The sequence below is a fragment of the Amblyomma mixtum genome, chromosome 2 (assembly GCF_055824585.1).
Source record: "Amblyomma mixtum isolate Tamu chromosome 2, ASM5582458v1, whole genome shotgun sequence".
Lineage (NCBI taxonomy): Eukaryota > Metazoa > Arthropoda > Arachnida > Ixodida > Ixodidae > Amblyomma > Amblyomma mixtum.
In genome coordinates, this window is record NC_143013.1 from 307919877 (window position 1) to 307927294 (window position 7418).

Sequence of the window (7418 nt, forward strand, 5' to 3'; positions counted from 1 at the left end):
AATCCAACAGGCTTCGAGCAGAAAGAGCGAAGCAGGGAGAGAAAGAAAGAAGAGAGAAAAGGCGCCATACTTAAAGCCTTAATAATCACAAAAGGGCTTTAGCCTAACAGTCGGTGGCTACAGATTAGTTTCGACCGTATGGAGATCATTAACGTGCTCTGACGGCCGCCGTAGCCGGTTTGAATATGGTTTGAACCCGTTTTCTCCATCTCGGTTAGCTCTGTAGCCGAGCGGCCCAACAACTGAACACTGCAGTGAACCACCGCGGCGGATAGCTGCGCAGTCGCAAAGTATGTGTGTGGGTGAGGTAGAGCAAAGCAAACGGTGAAAATGAGGAGATGATGAAAATATTTATTGCAGTGCAGGTAGAGGGTGGGAAAGAGGAGTGTGGTGTCCTTAGTCCAGGGCTTCATTGGCATGTCTGCTGAAAGAACTCTTAGTTCGGCCGGTACGATCGCTGTCTCGCCGGGAGACGTCGCAGCACTCCGCCTTCGGTGGGATGCGTAGTGAGCAGCTCGCTGCCCTCTTTCTGTGCTCGTCTGTTTCCCCTTTTGGGGTTTCATTTCCGCAGTCAAAATTGTTTTTTTATGGAAACGAAATTGCGCAGGTGGGCACTTCAACCTCTCGGTGGACACCTCAACTTCGCCGTGAATGAAGGGCGCCGTAAGGAAAGGGAGGAAGGCGGGAGTGAAAGAAGAAAGACAGAAGGAGGTGCCGCATGGAGTGCTCCGAAATAATTTCGACCACCAGGAGATAAAATACGTTTAAAAAATGACGGTCGATTTGACGTGGTTAGGCCAAATGCGAATGAGGTGCGCCAGCACTTCGGTTTCGGTTCGAGCTATAGGTTTTCAAGGTCAAGCAGGCTTCAGATCAAGACTGGCGAAATCACTGAGGGGGGGGGGGGGGGGGGGGCTTAGTGCTCGCTGCTAAATAAAACTGAAGGTGACAATTAAGCTCCGTCTTAATGGAGTGACGCGGTAGCGATAATGGGTTAATGACCACATATATGCGGTATTGGTCTACTGCTCCGCTGCTCACCTCCCGCCGGATGGCTGACCTGCAGCCTCCGTCAGGGAGCATGAAGGGGAAAGGGGGTGAATAAGGTCTTTTAGAGAGTTTGCGCTTCATCCTTCGCGCTCGATTGTTCAGCATTTCTACGGCCACTAAAATGACGCGCCTACTCTATCCTTTTATAGAAACTTCTTCAGGCCCACCTTTTAGACCTACTTGGCAAAATCACTATAGAAAATCAATGAAATCAAGTTATATCATTGGTATCGCATGAAAAGAGGCCCGGCGGAGTAAGTTCTTTGATGCGGGAACGACTTGAAGTTCGGAGAGACGCACGGACGTAGTGCATGATAGCTACTGAGCAGGCTGTGTAACCTATAGGGGACCGTACGGATTGGGGTAATGAAGAATTGATCGGTCTTCATCAGTAAGGTTTATGCTGACTCCGCACATGCCTCATATACTATGGCGAAACGGCGACGGCCATACATCACCGCGGTGACGTGCTCGCACTGCGGGCTCAGCTGCCACGCTGACCTTACCCATTTACTCTGGTGATTACGTAACCGGGTGAACGGCCATACAGTCTCTCCAGCACATAGATTACCGCACCGCGCTGCTCACGGATATCGACACACAGCTCCTATTTGCTGCATATTGGAGAAAAAGCTGCCTGATCGAGGCGGTGTCGGGGTGCCGACTAAAGCCCTATTGATCGGGTCCAGCTATAGCAAAATGGATATACCGACTCGGACCTCGAGTGTGATTAACGTTCTTTCCCCGTTTCCCTCTAAGTGGTCGTGTGCCTTCCTCTCAAAATAGAGGACGTTCACCGTTTCCCTCTAAGTGGTCGTGTGCCTTCCTCTCAAAATAGAGGACGTTCAATCAATCAATCAATCAATCAATCAATCAATCAATCAATCATAAATTTCTTATAAAGATCGCTCGAATATAATAAAATTAGATTACATTTACTACATGTACGAAGTATTGTTACATCACATTAAAATTTCTCCGAGGAGAAAATTAAGTTATATTTCATTTAATTATGCAGTGCTGAAAAGGTAATTCAGTTGCAAAAATGCCCTGTCTGCTTTTTTTTTATGTGTGATGATGAAAATACCATCTTGTTTATACACTATGCTATGTCCTAATACCTTGTTTTGAGCCTCGCTGCTTTGGGACATGCTTGTGTTCCACATCTTAATCTGTGTTATTTCTGTTTGAACATTTATGTGCTTTCAATATTATTTTTTTTTTGTGCATGGCTTTGTCCTGATGCAGCCGTACTGCCCAGCCACGCTCTCAAGCATCAATGCTTAAGCGGGCTGTTTATTATCACGTACACTTTCCCGGAAATACATTATTATTATTATTATTATTATTATTATTATTATTATTATTATTATTATTATTATTATTATTATTATTATTATTATTATTATTATTATTAAGCCGTATTTTTTTCGAACCTTCACCACACACGCACTAAAGTCTGTTTCACATGCAAGCGAAAACGCGCTCGCGATTTCTGCTCCTCGCTCCTCGAAACTTACACGAGCTCACCCTCGTATGTTCTCTTGTGCTCCGAACTTGCCCGAGCTTACCCGAGTAACTGGGGTAAGCGGGGTGAAATCCACCTTGTGTCTACAACTGTGCTTCCACTCAGATCAGATTTCTGACAAACGCTTCAATTCAAGAATGTTATTAAGGTAAATCAAAGTGGGACTGAGCTAGTTGGCTCCGTATAGCCAGTCGTAAAGCATTTCGTTTTAGAAACATCTAAACCAATCGTGTATCAATAAAAAATTCAAGGGGGCGCTTTGTTGACCTAAAGTGCGGTGAAGCGAAAGCCTTCAGTGCAGTGTTGCTGCTTGTGTAACTGATGTGTGGTTAAGATGTTAAGCTTCGCCTCTGAGTGGAACGCGACAGCGTCTTGCAAGGCTGCCAGGGAGTCCACAAAACACCATCGCCCATTTGGCTGTATGCCTTGCTCGAGGGTAAATTGGTCTTTGAGGAAAGGAAATGTATCTCTCTCGCATATCTCGGTGGACACCTGAACCTCGCCGTAAGAGAAGCGAGGGAGATGGGAGTGAACGAAGACGCCGCATTAGCTAGACCTGCCTTTGTTCATTCCAAACCATGGAGCTGGCATAAAAAAGACTTACCCTTGACGCCGTATGGGATACGATTCCTGGACGTTGAGCCGGATCTTTATAAATATGATGTAATTTTCCTACTTGGCCTGGACAGTATTTGGCGAAGCAGGATGGCTGTACGACACTGCGATGAAGATGCGCGTTCTGTCCGCGATTACTTCAAAGAAAACATATTTAAGCTACGTGAAGTGTACAAGGAGCTATGTTTTGGAGATGAAGTTATCGAGTTGATAGGAGAGTTGTGTTCCCTCCTATCAACTCACGCGAGTGAAACACATGTCCGCTCTGGATGTTTGAGAGTGCAGCGCAGAACATCTGTTTATGATCTGTTGTAATCTGTCAAAACAGGCAATAAAGACAAAAAAAGCTGGCATGGCAGAGTGGTTAAGGTGCTTGTCTCGCACTACGGAGACCCTGGTTCGATTCCCCAACTCGACCAATATCCTACTCGGTTTTATTTATTTATGTGGTCTGACTAGAAAGGTTAATTAGCCTATTTGGTCTTTACCATTGTTCTCATGCCATCCATCATGTCCTGTCACTCACCTGTCAAGTGATGGAACTGTCTAGAATGTTCCACACAATGTGTAGAAACGTCTAACTATTAATGATGATTAATGATAGTTCAGCATGACTTGCACATTTCGTGATACTAGTTAATGTACGGTTAGTGATAGTTAACGTGACCTTAACTAGTACACTGATTAGTTAGTGTTGTTATGGTACAGGTGCAGTGCACAGCCCCACATGCCACTTCTTAACAACTACTAATTACCAATTATTCATTTAGTCATTAAGTACAATGATATAATCATGAAATCCCTGTATATCATGTTCCGATGTCTTTCGATTGCACCCGATCAAGTATCGATTGGCTATTGATTGGCATATGCCCATATAAGGCATGCATCCGAAACGCGGACACATTTGCTAACACGTCTTGGTCACGATAGTATGAGGCATATTAAAGGCTTTCGCCTTAAAAGTCGTTAATTGCGTGACCCCTATTCATGCGCATGATTACCGGAATTGAAACAGATTATGAGCAGATTTTTTCAATGCAGCCGATCACCCCTCGTTTGTGCATCTTTATGAAGCTTCACATTACAAATAAAGTTTGATATGCAATAACCAACGCACCTTTGAAAAATAGGAAATAACAAAAATATAAATAAGAAATTTAAAATTTAATCTTAAATAAAACATGAAATAAACAAATAATTAAACAACAAAACAAACTCGATGCCTTGACCCCCTCTCAAAGAAAAGTTCCGGAGTCCGTGAGCATAGTGCGTGCCCACCCTTCAACGCTTCCTAATCTGTTCTCCTAACCTCACTAAGCTCTAACACATCCCATTTAATATCCGCTATTTCCTCGAACAGCAGTGCTATAGGCTAGCCTCAATAGAGAAGGCTCTAGCGTTGACCAGGTTTAGTTTACAATGGCAGCCTGTCCGGTTCGAGAGAATCTTGGCACCCTCCGCTGCGTCACAGGTCTGACAGAGGTATTGATCTGATGCTGTGCAGCAGCTTCATAGTAACAGAGGGCCGCTGGTTAATTGCTGTGTTCACATCGATGGCCAAATACTGTTCCGGTGAGGGGGTGCGTTGTCGGCTCTGTTCGCTGGAATTAGGCCGCATCCCGGGCCTGGTCATTAAATTCCATCGACACTCGTTTCTCCCCTTTTATCCGGTGGAGAACTGTGCGGCGCCGGGATTCGAACCGTGGTCCTGCTGCATCCATTCCTGCGTGTTAACTATCACCTCGCCACTGACCAGAAAACTTTTCCGCGATCAACAACGGACGCCCGCAACGTGGCCGCACTCCATGCACTCGCTTTTCATTCCTTTGTCTTAAGTGCCCTTCATCCTCCTCCCCTCGCGTAGGGTATCCAACCGAGCCTTGCCTGTTTACCCTCCCCGTCTTTCCTTCTCTCTCTCTCTCTCTGTTTCCCACACAACGAAACTGCGGGACAACGGTGGGGGAAAAGATGAGACATAAAAAGGAATTCACAAAGAGACCCAACACACACATTAGAAACGATGAGCAGAGAAAGCAGGGGCCCAAACTTGCCTGCAGTCAGAAAAGGGGCAGGTGCTTCGGAAACACGAGGCAACGAAAGAGACGCGAGATCTGCCTAGATGTTGCGGGGAAGGGGTCAATGTCCAGAGAAGACCATAGCGGTCGTCGCCAGGCGCGCGCGGAAGCGTTGGCGCGATACTATGGTAACCAAGAACACGTGTATTACGTAGACGTTGCCGACCCACACCACGGGGGGGGGGGGGGGGGGGGGTACACGGCCGCAGTCGTACACAACACAAACACAGTTAACGGGCTCATTTTCAAAGCCTACAACACAACACACGCGGAGGAGATTGCCATTGCTCTGGCTCTCACGAATCCCAAGTCAAAACACATCATCACCGACTCGCGAGGGGCCTGTCGGAACTACGAGTTGGGCTGGGCTCCCCCGCTTGCCTGGCGCATACTGGAATATAGCTGTCGATGCGAAGATCCAACTCCACGCAACCTGATTTGGGCCCCCGGTCACCAGGGACTCCAGGGAAACGAACTGGCCGATCAGGCCGCCCGCGCACTCTCTCCCCGGGCTATCTCCCTGTCCTTGGAAGGGTACTCCCAATCAGACAATCTGGCCCTTACATTCAAACAAATCACCGATTACTACAAGGAGGAGCACCGGCGCTACCCGGCCCCTTGTAAGGGTCTGGATCGCGCTGACGAGCGCCTCCTCATCAAAATTCTTACTAACACTGTGCTGTGCCCGGCATTTCAATACATCATTTGATGGCACGTGCCAGTTCTGTGGGGAGGTGGCTGACACCTTCCACATGGTTTGGGCGTGTCAGTCAAACCCATCTATCCCCCCCAACCCCAACCCCACCAGAGAGGACTGGGAGGCGGCCCTGCTCGGCTGTCAAGACCTAAAGAGCCAAAAGGCTTTGGTTCAACGGACGCGGGCGGCGCTGCTTGCCAATGGGGCACCGGAATAGGGGCTCCACCCAGTATTGTAAGGGGAAAGGGCCAATAGGGTCCTACCCCAATCACCTTTCTGTAAAGAACTTAATTTCCCATAAATGTTTTTCACCACCACCACCACCTAGATGCAAGGAGTCTAATGAAAACTAATGAATGCTAAACAGTCACGTTGCCCAGCTAAGAGGCCATGCAGTAAGAGTAAAGACGAGCGAAGAAAAGGAAAGCGGCGGGGAAAGAAGGCGGTCGGAGGTGATTCGTGGTCATGTGTCACGGTCAAAACACCTGGAGTAAAAGGGTTGAAAAATAAAGAAAGAGGGTGTGGGGAAGGGTGCAAAAGCAAATTGGAGGGGACGCTTAACCTTCGTATTATGTATGTGACGCAATAGCGTAGTGGGTTAATTCTCATGTATGCAGAAGGTAATACATCCCTGGGAGTCCTCATACCCCTCCTGGCGCAGTGATTGGATGGCAGGTGCCCCCAGCGGTGGGCCTTGTTCGGCCCAGGTTGCTCTTCCCGAGCGACCAATCATTAATTTAAATGACACCTGCCACGGTGGGCAGTTTTCTCACCACCCGCTGTCCAGGCTGTGATGACGCTGCAAGGTCACGTGACTGCCCACCGTGGCAGATTCACGCTGACTATTTTTTGCTCCCAACGCCGACAACACCGACACCGGATTTTCTGGTGTACGGGGTCTTTAAGCTATCGCGTTAGAAAGAGAAGAGAGTTGGGCAAGGTGGAAAGGAAACCTGAACAGAAGAGAAGGAGACAGAAGCATAAGCTACCAACAAGAACCAAAACAAAACTCCGGACCAAAAGGAATTTTAGTAAAGAAGTGTTTGAACCCGAGACAATTGCTCACGCAACCCTTCCAGCAGGAGGAGGCGCATTAAAACCAAGCGAAAACGCTCGCAGGGGGAGACAAAAAGAAATTGATTCAAGTGGGGGGAGGGAAGGGCAATCACCTGCAGCTAAACGGGCCTGTCGTGAAACGTGCATGCATGTACGGCGCCCGCGGTAAAAATGAAAAATAGAACAAGAGACAAGCGTTCACGACTGACGCGCACTGCAAGGGAGCCGGAGACAGTGCCCCGTGCTGCTTCCCGCTCAGTGCGTGCCGGTGCTGGCATCAGAGATGCATGCACCGCGCAGAGCTAGCGTGTGCGTCGAAAGGATGTGCGCTAAGTCCCCGTTTATAGCGAGAAATTTTGCATAGGAAAACCACGCTGAGCACCACTTTGTGGAC